The following is a 17501-nucleotide window of genomic DNA, read 5'->3' on the forward strand; positions in this document are numbered from 1 at the left end:
GATGTCGTTACACACAACACCTACGGAGCTTTGTCTGCTGAGCTCCGGGTCGTGCCGTTGCGGTAGGTCAGGTCGCCAACGCTGTGCTTTATTGCGATGGGCGTTGCCGTGTTCAAAGCTCAAGTGATATTGTCAATGGGAATAAAGTTAAAAAGGGTATAAGCATAAAGGGGTAAAGGGTATAAAGGCAGCCAACTTAGTGGTGACCACTTAATCGACTTACGAGGTCTGTTAGAAAAATATCCGACTTTATTTTCTTTTGCGAACACCTGACGCATACGAAACAAGCGGGCTTGCAGAAGCCGACCTTGAACCTTTGTGCGCATGCACGAATTTTTTCCCGCCTGCCGATAGCGTCAGTCGCTGGGACGCAGCGTTTGAGTGAGGCGGTGCGCAGTGCTCTCGTCGGTTTTTTATTGCAAGGAAAATCGCGGAGCGACAGGAGCAGCGCTACTGCATCAAATTTTGCCAGAAACTGGGCGACAACGAAGTGGAAATCATTCGGAATATTATGTCGGCTTTCGGTGACGATACTATGAGCAGAACACAGATTAAGCAGTGGTACAATTGGTTTAAAGACGACCGCACATCGGTGCAGAGCGAGCCACGCTCCTGTCGGCCATCAACATGCCGAAATGAACAGGTCATTGCCGAAGTGAACGTTGTGGTGATGCGGGACCGTCGTGTGACTATCCGAGAAATTGCGGAAGAGGTGGACATCAACACTTGTTCTGCACACTCCCTTATCTCCGAAGATTTGGCCATGGAGAGAGTTGCGGCGAAATTCGTGCCGAAGCTGCTCACGATGGAGCAAAAGGAGCTTTGTGTTGAAGTCTCACAGGACATACTGGATTCCACAAACAGTGACCCCGACTTCATCAACACCATAATCACTGGTGACAAGTCTTGGGTGTACGGGTACGACCCGGACACCAAATCCCAGTCGTCACAGTGGAAGCATTCCACGTCACCAAAACCAAAGAAGGCCAGCCAAATACGCAGCAACGTCAAAGTGATGCTGCCTGCTTCCTCTGACTCCCGCTGTGTGGCACACCACGAGTACGCACCCCACAGGGTCAAACAATGACCTAAGAGTACTACAGGGATTTCCTCCGTCGCTTATGTGATGCTGTGCGGTGCAAGAGACCGGAGCTGAGGTCAACACGAAATTGGGGCATCCATCACGACAATGCTCCTGATCATTCCTCGCACTTGATTCAGACTTTTTTAGCGAAAAACCAGACTCCTGTAGTTCAACAGACTCCTAACTCTCCTGATATGGCCCCCTGAGACTTCTGGCTGTTTCCCAAGATAAAGAGGTCATTCAAAAGGAGCGCGATTTCAGACAAGAGAGGACATTATGGCTGCAACGACAGCTGAGCTAAACTCCATTCCGAAAGGGGCCTTGTGGGATAACTTTAAAACTATATGGGTTCGCTATTATTTAACAACAGTGAAGAGACAACTACATTCTTTTAGGAGAACAAAACAGGATTATATTCTTTTACTGAAATACATAGTACGTCCGAAGTGGACGGAATACAGTGAGCTTCTCCCGTTGGGCCGAGCACTCGACGCTTGGCCGCTGGTTTCCCCCTTTCCCTCTCATGGTCGGCGACTCGACGCTTGGCAGCAGCCTTCTTTCCCGATTGGGGTCGGCGCGCAAGCCTCTTCAGCTCCGGGCCCCCCTGGGGTGGAGCCGCGGCCTTACAATTTATGGACGCGCCTGTCACCGTCGAGTGGCGTTAGGGGAATTCTTCCAGGACCGCGTTTTCTCCGTGTAACGGGATACTTTGTTTTTTTTTGTCGTCGAGGCCCCACTTCGGCTTCGCGCCTTCTCGGAATGCTGCAGTTTGGCTGGAAACACGGACATGCTACCGTAGCTGCGCCTGGCTTTCTCGTCCGGTTCCACTACATCCTCCCCCCAAATGAGTATACTCTTTTTGCTTTAGTCTCTAGAGGGTACAGAAGTTGCACTGGTCGCCGTAACTTCATTCCGGATGACATCTTTATTTCGCAAGAACGCACGTGGCCATCTCGCCCTTTGAATAGTTCCACGACGCGAGCTGTGCGCCACATATGTTTTGGTGCATTATCGTCCTGGACAATGACGATGTCGTCCACTTGCAAAGTGTTGGCTGGACTTGCTGCCGATGTATGAGCTGACCGTAGATGCAGCAAGTACTCTCTTCGCCATCGCTTCCAAAACAAGTTGACGATAGATTGCCGGTATCTGAAGCGACGAATAATGTCGGAAGCAGTGGCTGAAGGAACACGGGTCGAGTGTGCTGCAGGGGGGGCTGTCAGCCTCCTGCCAGTCAGCAAATGGGACGGCGTTAAAACAGATGGCTCACCAGGTTCATTAGTGCGGTACGTTAGTGGTCGAGAGTTAATGGTGGCTTCCACATCGGTCAGTACAGTGGCAAGCTCTTCAAAGGAGAGGCTTTGACGACCGAGGATTTTCCGTAGGGCGACTTTTACGGATTTTACCATACGTTCCCACCAGCCTCCCCACCACGCTGCTCTTTCAATTATGAACTTCCAAGTGATCTGCTGCGAACTGCAGTAGTCCTGCGTTTCTCTACTGCGAACGATGTTCCAGAGTGTCTTGATGTCCTTTGATGCCTTCTTAAACGTTAATGCATTATCACTATAAATGACAGATGGCATTCCTCTTCGAGCCACAAAACGTCTTAGGGCAAGCAGGAAACACTTTGTTGTTAAATTGGAGACAAGCTCCAAATGAATGGCCCTCGTTGTAGCGCAGGTAAAAAGGGTGATGTAGCTCTTTGAGCTAACCTTCTTTGTCGTCGTGTATAAGGGTCCAGCGAAATCAATACCAGTGACGTCGAATGCATGACTACCGCTCACTCTATCACTTGGTAGAGGCGCTGTTGGAGCGGTCGCTGGCTTGAGTCGCTGTCGGAGGCACACCGGGCACTTTCCTATGACCTTCTTTGTCACTTGACGGCAGCTCGGGATCCAAAATTTCTCACGCACTTCTGTCATTGTTGTCTGCAGCCCTCCGTGGAGAGTCCTCAGATGAGCTGCTTGAATGACAAGCTTTGTGATCGCGTGGTCCTTTGGAAGTAGCAATGGGTGCTTGATGTCTTCAGGCAATGGTGAAAACTGAAGCCTGCCGGTGACACGTATCAAGCCGTCCGCGTCAAGGAAGGGCTGGTACTGGATTATCTGTGATGACGTCGGTAAGCTCTCCCCGAGTGACAGGGCGTTAATTTCTGACATGAAACACTCCTCCTGAGCCTGCCTAAGCCAGTATTTTTCAGCTTCACGTATTTCTTCGGTTGTGAGGTATGCATGACCTTTCTTGTTTTCAGTGCGGCAGTTTTGCGCAAATCTAATGACCCATGCACTGACTCTCAACAAGCGGGTGTAACTGCTGAAATGGTCTGCCTGCAGAAAAGGTGGTAGATGCGATGCCTCAATTAAGAGCTGGCTGGACTGCTTCTTTCTTTCTTCATCTGCCAATATACTGTCACTCTCGAGCAGAGACTTATTCGATGGCCAGTTATTCGAGGCTTTCGAGAGCCAATCGGGGCCGCTCCACCAGCGTGCGTTAGTCAAAAGTGCCTCTGCTTTCATTCCTCGAGTGAGGCAGTTGGCTGGATTGTCCGCACCCGGGCAGTGGCTCCATTGTTCCGGGCTGCTCGCACTCTGTATTTCGCCAACTCGATTTTGCACGAAAGGCTTCCAGTTTTTGGCTGAGCTACGAATCCAATGTAGAAAAATCATTGAGTCAGACCAAAAGTACGTTTGCACTGCCTGAGGGACAATATCTTGCAAGTATGCTGCCATTCTTGTTCCAATCAGGGCTGCCATTAATTCGAGCCGAGGTAAGGACAGAGCTTTCAGAGGTGCTACTCTTGATTTTGCAAAACGAAGGCTCACGCTCACCTTCCCGTTGTCGTCTTGAATCCTGAGGTAGGCGCAACAGCCGTAAGCCTGTGGGCTTGCATCGCAGAAAATGTGCATCTGCGAAGAGATCCCATTGTTCGACACGATGCAACGTGGGAAATGCAGTTCTTTGAGCTTCACGAGATCTGAACACCAATGTGTCCACTCAGCTTCCAAGTCACAGGGTAATGGCTCATCCCAACCTAACCCTTTTCCCACATCCTCTGAAATAGTATCTTTTCTCGTACCACAAACGGAGACACAAGCCCCAAAGGGTCAAACACTCTCGATGACGCCCGCAACACCGCTCGTTTCGTCTTGATCCCCGTGCTCACGTTAGTTAGCACACTTGTGAGGGATATTGCCATGCGGTCATTTGTGGGCATCCAATGCAGACCAAGGACCTTTTGTGTCCCGTCTCAGGCGGCGCCGTCCCCACTCAGTTCTCTTCGCACTGCGGCCGAGTTCGACGTCCACTTTCGCAGGCGCATTCCTGCATTTTTCAGTATCTCTGCTGCTTGTGTTGCTATTTTCATAGCCTCGTCGTCTGATTTTGCACCCGTTACTAAGTCGTCTACGTAGAAGGAGTCCTTCAGTAAGCTAGCCGTTTCTCTCAAAACACCCCTTTCCTTTTCGAAGTGATGAAGAAGTGTGGCTGTGAGAAGGTCGCGGCTTGCTGTAGTTCCAAATGGTACCCTACACATTCTCCATTCTTCTACGTTGGGCAAAGGTTCCTGAGCAATAGGTGGGCTGCTATACCAAAGAAATCTCAGCGCGTCTCTGTCCTCCGGTCGGACGCTGATTTGCAGAAATGCCTTCTCTATATCGGCAACAAGTGCAACCTCGTGCAGACGGAATCGCAGTAAAATGCGCACCAAATCGCTGATGAGCTTGGGTCCTTTTTCTAAGTGGTCATTAAGTGACTCCTTGCCGGGCGCGTGCGATGAGGCGTCAAACACTACGCGCAATTTGGTAGTGGTCGACTCGTTTCTGACAACTGGTTGGTGCGTCATATAGTAGACGTGGTTGGTCTTCGCTCCCTTAGGAACTCTTTCCGCATGCCCTCCTTCCATGTAGCCTTTGATTGCCGAGTCGTACTCTTCCATCATTTCTTTGTTGTCTTTGTTGCGACTAAGTCGTTTTGTCAAGCTGCTTAGTCGGTGCACTGCCATGCTTCTGTTATTCGCCAGCTCGGCGCTTTCGTCTTTCCATGGCAGAGCAACCTCGTAGCGGTCACTTTTCCGCTCAATATTTAGGACGGAAGGTTCACATGTTTGTTTATCTCGCATGTCGTTAATTCCAATGGAGTCCAATTCCCAAAATTTTCGAAGAGTCGTTTCGTCCGCAGCTTCGATCCCAATTCTCAGCACATACACGTTGGTTGCCAAAGCGAGTGCACTGGTGACGTTGTAAGGACCTTGGAATGTCCACCCTAATGTGGTATTGACTGTGGTTAACCCGTCGTCCTCTTTGTGACGGCGAACTTCTCCTGTCACGAACTTCCACAGGTGGTCTGAGCCAATCAGTATTCCGATGCCGGGTACTGCTGGCATGCCGGTACACAGAAATTTGTCTGCTATTAATGCTCCACTCTTTTCCATTTCTTGCACGAAACTGTGCTCCACAGGGACTTGCAGAACATCGCTGCATATAAATGGCACTTCGACAGCGTCTACCTTTGTTTCTTTTTGATCGTATTGTCCCCGTAGAACAAGCTCGACAACGTGGCATTTTCGCACACCTGTACTGGTGCAGCCGAATGTGTTCAGTTGGAAGTCCTTCTCTCCCAAGACTCTCAATTTCAGCGTTCGTGAGACGTCTTCTCTGATAAAGGTTCACTGACTTCCTCCATCCAGCACTCCGCGTATGTAGCCCTGCACACTGTCCCCAACAGCCCATGCGCGGAACGTCTGCAGAGCCACTTCTTTGTTCTCTCCATTGCCAATTGCTGCGTGGACGTTGGCTGTAGTGGCAGCAGAGGCCCTGTATAGCCCTTCTTTGGTCGCATTGTTGCTCCCCGCTTTCAAATTGGGATTGCAGACTGATGACGCATGCCGTTTTTTACAGTGTATGCAACTGGTCTGTCGTCTACAGTCTTTCGCCTGGTGACCCCACTTTGTGCAGCGGAAACAACTCCTTGCCTTTGCTAATCTATTTCTTTTTTCTTCGATGGGGAGGGCTGACTGGCAGTCTTCCGTTTTATGCTCTTGAGATTCACAAAAGAAACATTTTTCTGCACTGGCGGAATTAGCATGCAGCACCGCAGCACTTGCCTTCGTCGGGGGTTGTCGTGCGCTGGTTTTGAAGCCGTCTTGGACACTGCGCTTGGGCTTCTGTCTCTCATATACAATACTGGCACCTTCCTGGCATCTCTCTCTACTTTCTGTTTCCAATAGGAGGAATTCCAGTACTTCTTTAAGCCTTTCCTCGCTTTTGTCTGAATCAGCCACTGCAGCTCCAGGAGTCGACTCAAGCTCGGCCTTTTTTCTCGTCGCTCGGTTATCCTGACGATGAAATTCGACAACCAAGTCTCTCGGTAAAGCGGACAAAAGTATCTCCGTCAACATCGCAGCGTATGTTGACGGGTTAATTCCTAATCCTTTAAGCCCGCTAACGTGAGCCTGTACGTGGTCATGAAGAGGGCGGAGCCCCCGTACGTCGCTTGACGATGAAACAGCTGGCAATGTCCTTAATCTTGAAAGATGCTCCTGCTCAATTCTGCTCTTGTTTCCGAACCTTCTTGCAAGTATTTCTACTGCATCGTTATAACATGCTTCGGTAGCCTGGAGTCCCTTGATAGCTGCCGAGGCGGGTCCGGATAGCAGCGTTCTCAAATAGTGCATTTTTTCTGCTTTGGAGAGGCCCTCATTTTCATGCACAGCGTTCTTATAACACTCCCAAAATGGTTGCCAATTTGACAGCTCACCGTTAAAAGTCTCCAATTTCAGCTTTGTGAGCTTGATCCCAGTTTTTGGTGGCGCTGGTAGAGTCGCTTGTGCGGGGACCACGTCGCGCGACGGAACTGTTGCCGCCTCCACTGCAGCTATTCTCGCTTTAAGCTGTCCGATGGCGTGGATCGCTCTGTCGTCGTACTGGATGGCCTCGATGCACTCCGACTCGAACGTGTCTTCTGGCAGAGAAGCCTCTAGCTCGTCGTTGATGCGACGCAGCTCGTTGTTGTTGCACTCCAGCCGATACAGCAAAGTCGTCAGGGTCTCGACGCTGGCATCCCGACTCTGTACTGCTGCTGCAACCTCCTTGACCAGAACCGTATTCTGTCCACGTCGTGCTCTCCTCTTCACTTTCAGCTTTTCCATTGTTGTTCACCTCACTGTTGTCTTTCCTGAGACTTTTACGTCCGAAAGGGCAGCCGTTACGATGTCGCCAGCGGACTCACGATGATGAAGTCACAAGAAACTATGATCTCCCGGGTTTCGGCACCATTATGTGGGATAACTTTAAAACTATGTGGGTTCGCTATTATTTAACAACAGTGAAGAGACAACTACATTCTTTTAGGAGAACAAAACAGGATTATATTCTGTTACTGAAATACATAGTACGTCCGAAGTGGACGGAATACAGTGAGCTTCTCCCGTTGGGCCGAGCACTCGACGCTTGGCCGCTGGTTTCCCCCTTTCCCTCTCATGGTCGGCGACTCGACGCTTGGCAGCAGCCTTCTTTCCCGATTGGGGTCGGCGCGCAAGCCTCTTCAGCTCCGGGCCCCCCTGGGGTGGAGCCGCGGCCTTACAATTTATGGACGCGCCTGTCACCGTCGAGTGGCGTTGAGGGGAATTCTTCCAGGACCGCGTTTTCTCCGTGTAACGGGATACTTTGTTTTTTTGTCGTCGAGGCCCCACTTCGGCTCCGCGCCTTCTCGGAATGCTGCAGTTTGGCTGCAAACATGGACATGCTACCGTAGCTGCGCCTGGCTTTCTCGTCCGGTTCCACTACAGGCCTTTTCAGAATACTTACAACAATGGCAGAACCGCTGGGAGAAGTGTGCGGAGTCCCAAGGAGACTACTTTGAAGGTAATTAGGTTTCGAACGCTCCAGTTATGCACTTTTTTTTTCGGCCAAAGGTCGGATACTTTTCTAACAGACCTCGTATGTCCCGATCGAACCGGAGCGAGGGCTAGTTATAATATCCGGTGAGGTCCCGACGATGTTCTCGTTCAGATGAGCGCGTCCAAAGCTACGGTACTGTTTTACCGACAAAGTGCATCAAGTACTGTTTCGTATTGCATTGTAATTTATTTCATGCTGTGCACATCGAGAAAGGCACGCGCTATAGCATTAGCCCTTCTTTTTAGTCGTTTCTCTCGACCTGCGCGCCTCTACTTTCGGCTAGCCCGAAAATTGTTTTACGTGCTTCTTCTAGATGTAGCTGTACAAACGTAGCTGTGGAATGGAGTTAGGTTAAAGCACGTCTGCTAGGCAAATAATATCCTAAAGCAATAGACATCACCCGCCATTTATGAGATAAGATACTGGCTGCCTGCATCTCGAAACTGAAACTACAGCAGCTGTTTAACAAGCGGCCTTTCGAGGAAGGAGTGTCAGTACTGCTCAGGATTTCCGCCATCGTTCTCCTTTCCCTGGCTACGCTTAAATGCGGTTTTAAAACGACCCTCGATTCATCGTCATTCCACTAGTGCTCGTTTACGCGCGGAAGGCAAGAACCAGACAGGAATGTTGTGTATTATGTACAGCCCTAGTCAAAAGTATACAGCCCAAGGGGTCTGCTTACGGGGTCTGCAGCGCGCTTAGTTATGCATCCTAAGCGACCGTAATGTCTCGAAAGAGGAATGGCTTCGAGTCCTCAATCCTGCTAAGCTTTGGACTGCTATCAGTGCTAGGGAGCTGCGCTAAACAGTTTCGAAGCAAACTTCTTGGGCTGTATACTTTTGACGGGGACGGTACAGTCGCGAGCAAAAAATATTAGCACAGATCACTGGCGACCAGAATTGGGATATCTCACCACGCGGCGCTGCGGTTCGCAGACCTGCCTAACGGGCCGTTTCCATGTTTGCAGCCTAGGGGTGGGCGGCAGGAAGTAAGCTTTATCAAGCGTGCACCGCTCGAGGTTTGAAGTGCCGACCCTACGTGACTGTGCATGCGGCATTTATTTTGGCTCGGTTATCATGAGCAAAGATGGCTTCTTTTTATTGCTGTTTTTTTATGTCCGATGGTTTGTCAAAAGGAACTCGCGGGAATAATAGATGATAGCGCTGCTTTTAGTCAGTAAGTTTGCTGGGCCGTGGCAGTCCGCTGAATCCCCCTAATACTGTAGAATGGGAACGGCCCGGCACTCTCGTTATCAGCCTCTTTATCACCCGCAGCGTCACGCGTTGTTATTCCGGCGCTCCGGTGTTCCGTCATGTGTGCTAATCTTTTTTACTCGAGACTGTACTTATTGACTTTACCGCGCCAAGGTGAAATCTGCATGCCTGTTTTCCTCGGTGTAGCTCAAATCACATTTAATGCGTTCAGCTTCCTTACTTCTCCGATATAACAGCGGCTACTACACAAGAACAACGCAAGAATTGTGCACGAAAGATAGAAAAACGCGACCTTTTGCTTTGGAATACAGAGCCGAGTGTCAACTCGCCTTCCGAGACAAGCCGGTCAGCTTCTCGGCTTCACTGCTATGCGGCAAAGGAGTTATGCTGTAAAGGTTCCGACTCTTTTACTCGATATAGTTGTATAAATCAGCAGTGTCCACTGTAAAATATGTGGAATGCGATTGCCGAAGGTAATCGCTCGATCATTTCTCCGTCAAAGTGCGGCTTTGCTTCATAACTCTAATCGGATACAACTCAAGAACTCAGCGGCTTTTCCCCGTCAAAGGACCCCCTTGCAGCCAATGGCGTCGGCCGATTCTCTTGACCCTGGTAGAGTGACAATGCAGGGAGCAGCGCCAGAAAGGAAATTTGGGTGCATCTCGAACAATAGAGGGAGAGGATTACCCCTTCTCATCTACCCCTGCCGTGATTTGTAACACTAGCCGGGTCATAAGAATCGACCGACGCCAGTGGCATGAAGCCGGTCCTTTGATGGAGAAAAGCCGTTTCGTTCGCAAGTTGTATCTGTCTACAGGATACTTTCTGCGGAAACTCGATAAAGATACGCGTAAATGTAGGTACTTATGTGGTAACTCTACACAGACGATACTCGGCTACGAAAGCTTGTTGTTTTGGCGCACCGTCACCACAGGAATTCAAGATTTTCTATTAATTCTGACCAAATCCGACAAGCACTTCCCGCAAGTGTAATTTTAAACAGAAGTGGCCGCGAAATGGCACCTAAGAAATTTGAGCCTGGACAAAAAAGCAGTTAGGCCAACGGAATTGTTTTCCGATTTTGTCTGAGGCACGCAACAATCAGCATCATAAGCGGCGTTAACATGACGGGGTTGAGTTGAGTAGTTGGGTTGAAAATCGGTTACCGGGTTTTTGTAAACACCGCAGAGTCGGTTCTGGGAGTCGACGGAGCGAGCCCAGTCAACTCCGCTGCAGGGGGTGAGTTGACTCGCTCGACCCCAACAGCAGTTATCGCGTAAATCGAATCGAGCCGAAGTAGGGTTAGCGGGAAGGGAGAGGATAAATGCGAACCTGTTTTCGCCGCTGGCCTGCGAGAAATAGGTGCCGAGCCGCAGACTTGGAGGCTGCCACTGCCCTCATCCGCTGCGCTGCTCGACGCTTGGTGTCGCTGCAGTTTAACCAGTCTCGACTCGCTAAAATCTACTTCATGTAAACGCGCAGTCGTCGAGTCGGGCTGACCTTACACAACTCGACTCCCTAGGCCTGTTTACAAGACCTCGATAGAGTCGAGTCGAGTTTGCTTGTGGGGTAAAAAAACCAGTTCTCAGGTTCATGTAAACGCTGTCGGGTCGAGTAAAATAAGCGGCAGAGCGAGTAGAGTTAACTCGCCTGCAGGGGGTAGGTTAACTCTATAGTGAACTAGGAGTTACTTCTAGTTCACTGTAGTTAACTCTCCTGACCCGTCTTTCTAAAAGCATCGAGCTGAAGAGTCGGGTTGGCGGGAGGGGAGAGAAGTGCGAACCTGTTTTTCGCTTGCGCCGTCGCGCCTGCGAGACAGCGGTGCTACGGTGGCTTGTAGCAATTGTAGCTTGTAGGAATTTGTGGCAAATTCCCCGTTTCCGCACCAATTACAAATTACAGTCCCTTAAGCACAAGCTCCCGTTAATTTTAAATAAACACTCGCAAGTTACCAAACCCAGCCTTAACCAGTTGCGACAGTACTCTTTATCCGTATAGATGTTCTGGTGAATAACTGTTTTCCATTGTCCTAAATATTTTTCTTTATATTTTCTTTATATTTTTGTTTCACATCACACAACCATTGTAACCACATTATATAAACTGTTTGTTATTTTCTTTTGCTCTGTTTTTCTCTCTCTCGTGTTGGACTGATGTTATTTATTTTGATTTTGAATGTGTTTAAATCATCCATAAGTATGTTTTTCGCAGTTTTTACATTACTCCAAAACTGTACACACGTTTCTACTTGTTACCGCATTTTACACGTCTTTCTGTGCTGTGTGTTTAAGTATTGATGTTTTTATGTTCCTTTATTTTGCTGTTTTTCAATGTCTGTATGACTTGCCCTGCCTTGTATGCTGGGCCCTGGGCCTCGTGAAGCTGACAAAAGCAGCGTTTAGCCCAGGTGTCCCACCAGAATTTTTTTTCTGGAAATAAAACTGAAACTGAACTGAATCTTGAGGGCTGCCACTGCCCTTTCCCGCTGCGTTGCTCGACCCTTCATGTCGCTTCACTTGAACCGGTTTCGACTCGCTAGAATCGAATTCATGTAAACACGCAGTCATCGAGTTGGGTTGTCCTTGCTCAACTCGATTCCCTGATTCGACTCACCAGTGTAGGGTTCACGTTAACGAGGCTCCTGTCTCTATCCACCGCAGTCGGCTTCATGTAAACGAGGCTATAGAAGCAAAGGCAACGCATGTAGTACCTCCTGAGCGGCGCCTCGCCGTGCAAGATGACCTTGGAGAACCGCGCCTGCCGCCAGAAGCGGTCGCGCCCGGTGATGTGCGCGCCGATGGACCACGCCCCGGAGGCGCTCCCCATGAGCACCACGTCGCTGGCGTTGCCGCCGAAGCTGGCGATGTGCGCCACCACCCACTCGAGCGCCAGCCGCTGGTCGTCCAGGGCCACGTTCCCAGGCGCGCTGTCGACGCCTGCGCAGCATTGCCTTTGGACGCCTCCAACGTACAGCTCCTGCTTCTTCCTAGAATCTCCATGATATTGAGTAGTGGCTGGGTGACTTTGCATGCAATGCGGAGAGCGGGTGAGTTATCTCCTCCTGCATTTCTGTCGACAGCGCAAAGCTACAAATGCTACAGAATTACTCAAAGAAACCATTAGAAAGAGTTCAGAGGTACGTAGTACGCTTTATTTGCTGCCGATATCAAAGGACAGACTCAGTTGCAGATGTGCTGTCTTCCTGTAACCTAGCTGGATTTATTAGAAACACGCAGACGAAAAAATCGGCTGAAGCTATTATTCCAGATGCTCCAAGGACAGCCTCAGAAGGAAGGATGCATACAAGCACCAGGAAAACGGAGTTCTAGAACAAGTCATAGTCGGATAATTCAGCCGTACAACGCCCGTAGTGAAACTTTCAGACATTCTTTCTTTCCCCATGCAGTTGAAATGTGGAATGACTTGCCAATGAGTGTTGTGGAACAGAGTGATCTGCATGAATTCGAACTATCTCTGGATCACCACCTGCTTGAAAGTGCCATTTGATGCGTGACTGAATAATGTACCGTTCCATGCTGATGTATTCAGTGCTTGTGAATAGCGCTCTTTTTCTATGAAATTTTTATACCCTCTCTGTAACGACCCTTGCAAAAGGGTCGATCGTAATAATAAATAAATAAATAAATAAATAAATAAATAAATAAATAAATAAATAAATAAATAAATAAATAAATAAATAAATAAAACATTTTGGCGCGCTTTGTTCCGCATCCACTTGGTCGAGATCATTTGCCACTGATCCTGGGCATAGCCCGGCGGGCGCTGAATAAACAACGGAGATTCATCCGCATATTCCGGGTGCCTTTGTGCATACAAGGTACAACAATGAGATATTTAGAGGGCTGTTTACTTTTATTAAAAGCCCTAACGCTCTTTTTTTTCCTTCGTTCGCAATGAACCCTGGAGAAGCGCACTGAAGATTAGCATGAAGAGGTAGAAGGCGGACTTCGCTGTAAGGGTTTTTGTTCCTCTTTAGTTTTCTCTTCGTCACCCATGAACAACAATTTTCTATTCTGCAAATTTTCCCATGAACTGCGTGTTAACATTGTTTATGAATCAACTGCCGGCAAAGTTTCTACTCGACCGGATCCCAGGAATTAGGAGAGTAAATAAAAGTTGTGGTCTTTTTTTCCCTTTCCCAGACATCATGACCTCAAGAAAACTTCTCCGGCCCGGTGACTCTTGCAGTGTTAGTCCCTTTCAGCTGTGGTTCTTGAGCTGTAAAGCTAATTTCTATGTGGGTAGCGGTAAGCTATCGCTTCTCAGACTTTCAGTAAGCTTGCAGCAACAGGTTGTACGGGAGGAGCGTTGGCCCTGACTAATGCAAACGGAGCCCAGGGCAAATGATCTAATTTCTCGTGCTTGCGCGAAGCGCCCCAAACAAAAGTACACTTTCTTTATTCCGACTATTTATTGTCGCGGTAGTGTGGAACTTTGTGTAATTTACACTTGCGCTCCAAATATGACGGTGGCTAACACCTGATAAACACAGTCACCGCGCATCCAACTGCCTGCTTACCGAGCTCTTCACATATACAGGGCGTCCCAGATAACTTGGACCAAGATTTATAAAAAAAACTAAGCGTTCTTTAGAACTGAAATCGTGTGGATGTTGTTAGGGTTTATCTGAAGTTACAGGACCATTTTTTTTCGCTCCTTCTATTTGAATATTTAGTTGGGATAAATAAATTAACTTTTTAAATATAGCTTCAAATAGGAAAGTTGCGAAGCTTAACAAATAATGTCCAACCCAGGCACTTCGAACAAGACAGACTTTGTGTGGCCGTTTTTATTTGGGAAAAACAAAAGCCTGCGGTTTTAAAAATACCACGTGACAGCGCTCCACGTGCGCCCGGATGCGCCGCGATTACAGCGCTCTCATCCGTACTTTGTAAAAAACATCACTCGCTTCGCGCCTTTCGTGCTGCCCAAGACAGAGCTTCGCGTTGTGCTTGGTTCCAAGATAAGCGCCAGCGGGTACGGGCGGCAGTTAAAAGAAAGCACGGCTCCTGTTTCTGCGGCGATAACTGCGCTCTCACGTGACAATCTCATGATAATATCATGAGTGACAATCTCATGAGTTTGAATTTGGCAGCAAGATCCCAACAAGCAAAGACGCATGTAACAAGCCTGATAACGGCTATGGGGTCACTCCGCGTCCAGCCGGCCGGGAAGGAGAGCTTCCGTGCCGGCTACACGCAGGCGTTTCTCGTACGCGAGACTCGTGTCCCCAACCCGTGGCGCAGAGTCACAGCCACGGCGGGTTCGGACGAAATAGGCAACGACAGAGTACGCTAGGAAACAGTTTATTAACCTAGCGCAAGGCAAAGCACACTGCGGAAGAATGTTCTATCCGATAATATAAGGTTCAGCAGCTTACCAAGTCGTCGTCGACCGGCGTTGGATAGCCCGGGAGTCGCGGGCAGGAAGGACGTCGGCGGGGCAAAGCGGCAGCAGCACCGCGGCGAGCGAGAGAGAGAGACGTTCCCCCGCGAGCTCTCCTTTTAACCCCTATGACACTGCCACCCCCTTGGGCAATCGGTTGCCTTCAAGGAGAGTCGTTCACCCCTTCCCTAAGACGCCAGTGAGTGAGCGTGACGTCACGTCCGAGCTGGGAATGAAGAGAGTGGCCGCGTGCCCCCTCTCCCCTCGCCCGGCGGCATGCGCGCTCATCTTGTGACTCGGCGCGGGGGCGGTGAAAGATATTCGTATATCCCACACGTCTTATGAATGACGCTGAAGAAGAGGAGCCGCGCTTTTTTTCGATTGCCGCCCGAACCCATTAGCGCTTATCTTGGAACCAAGCGCAACGCGAAGCCCTGTCTTGGGAAGCACGAATGGTGCGAAGCTAGTGATGTTTTTACAAAGCGCGGATGAGAGCGCTGTAATCGCGGCGCATCCGGGCGCACGGAGCGCACCGTCACGTGGTATTTCTTAAACTTCGCGGGCTTTCGTTTTTTCCGAATAAAAACGGTCACGCTAATTCTATCTCGTTGGAAGTGCCTGGGTTGGACAATATTTCTGGAACTCCACAACTTTCCTATTGACGCCTGAACGTTTCAAGCTATATTTAAAAAGTTAATTTATTTATCTCGACTAATTATTCAAATACGACGAGCGAAAAAATGGTACTGTAACTTTAGATAAACCCTAACAACATCCACGCGGTTTCAGTTCTGAAGAACACTTAGTTTTTTTTATAAATCTTGGTCCAAGTTAGCTGGGACATCATGTATATTCTCAGTGACCAATTTGTGGTAGTTGTGATTATGCACAGGAAGGTCTCGAAGGCTTCGCAGTAGACGCATTTCGAGTTATCGAGTACATTTCTACAAATTTCACTCAGGTCGAAAACTCTCCAGAATGTTTTAGATATTCAACGCTCGATTCGAACGCTACCAAAGTTGCAAAGGTTCCTCAAAAATGAAATGGAACGAGGTTTGAGAAATCAATAATGATTGCTTCATAATCATGGGTGACAAGAACATTCTTTTCTTTTTGAAAAAATTGGCAGTGGTTTAGCCTGGTTAAACCTGGAGGATTGCGAAAGCAACGAGGAGGGAGAGGCGATGGAGAGGGCGCGGCAGCTGCGGCGGCCCCGGCACGCTAGCCATGCGCCGGTACTGCGCATGCGCAACTGGCGAGCGCGGCGGCGGCACCTCTGAGTCACCCGCGCAGCGACGGCGGCGGCCCGCCAGCTGTGCGCCGTCCTCGCGCATGCGCAGTATGACCTTGCGTCAGCTCCGTGAAATGACTCGGCGACTCGCGTAGTGTTGCTTGCGCAACAAAAAAATTTTGCTCTTGACGTATAACAACCCTAAATTAATTTTTAATTTCTGCAGTGTAATAACGAACATAATCGTCGTTTTGTTCAAACAGGATGTTCCCTTTCACATTGCAGGCACCTGTTCCCTTTCACATTGCAGGGAAATAACTAGAAGAATAAGAATGGGGTGGAGCGCGTATGGCAGGTTCTCTCAGGTCATGAATGGTAGCTTACCAATATCCATGAAGAGAAAAGTATATAACAGCTGTATCCTACCGGTACTCACCTATGGGGCAGAAACGTGGAGGCTAACAAAGAGGGTCCAGCTTAAGTTAAGAACAACGCAGCGAGCTATGGAAAGGAAAATGATAGGTGTAACGTTAAGAGATCGGAAGAGGGCGGAGTGGGTGAGGGAACAAACGCGGGTTAATGACATCCTAGTTGAAATCAAGAGGAAGAAGTGGGCTTGGGCAGGGCATGTAATGCGAAGGCAAGATAACCGCTGGTCCTTAAGGGTAACGGAGTGGATTCCAAGAGAAAGCAAACGTAGCAGGGGACGGCAGAAAGTTAGGTGGGCGGATGAGATTAAGAAGTTTGCGGGGATACAGTGGCGGCAACTAGCAAAGGACAGGGTTAATTGGAGAGGCATGGGAGAGGCCTTTGCCCTGCAGTGGGTGTAGTCAGGCTGATGATGATGTGCGACATGAAAGCCCGATAGATTTCGGTTTTTTTTTCAGGCTTTACACTTGGCCGACCGCCGCCGCCGCTGGCATTGCTTTTCTGACGATCTGCATTTTTGTTGTGAAAGCAACACTACGCAAGTCACCGAGCCATTTCGCGGAGCTGACGAAAGGCCGTACTGCGCATGCGCGAGGAGCAGTGACGTCACACGGCGCACAGCTGGCGCGCCGCCGCCGTCGCTGCACGGGTGACTGGGAGATGCCGCCGCCGCGCTCGCCAGTTGCGCATGCGCAGTAGCGGCGCATAGCTAGCGTGCCGGGGTCGCCGCCGCTGCTACCCTCTCTCCGTCGCCTTTCTCTCTCTCTCCTCGTTACTTTCGCAATCCCCCAGGTTTAACCACAGCTAAAACACTGCCGATTTTTTGAAGCGAAAAGCTTCACTAGGCTGGTCAACACCGGGTCTGGCGTGCGCCGTGATCAATTTTAGCCACAGCTGCGCATGCGCGCAACCAGGCGACGTCAGGCGGAGCGCAGGTGGCCGCTGCTGCCGCAGCCGTCGTCGCCGCCACGCGCTGACTCCGTCGTCGGAGCGTCGCCGCTTCTCCTCCTCGCCACCGTGTTTACCCTTCGCTACTGCCACGCGGTCGCCGCCGCCGTCCCAAGAGGGGAAGGTTCTTTCGCAAGGCGTTGCGAGAACGCGTGAGCGGCGGCGGCGGCCATAGAAGAGGCGGCCATCTTCGTCACCGTCTGACCTTTCGCCGCAGCCGTGCGCCTTTGAAAGGAGGGGTATATAAGGCGCGCTTGGCCATAGAACAGGCGCAGACACTCGCCATGGAA

The sequence above is a fragment of the Amblyomma mixtum genome, chromosome 10 (assembly GCF_055824585.1).
Source record: "Amblyomma mixtum isolate Tamu chromosome 10, ASM5582458v1, whole genome shotgun sequence".
Classification (NCBI taxonomy): domain Eukaryota; kingdom Metazoa; phylum Arthropoda; class Arachnida; order Ixodida; family Ixodidae; genus Amblyomma; species Amblyomma mixtum.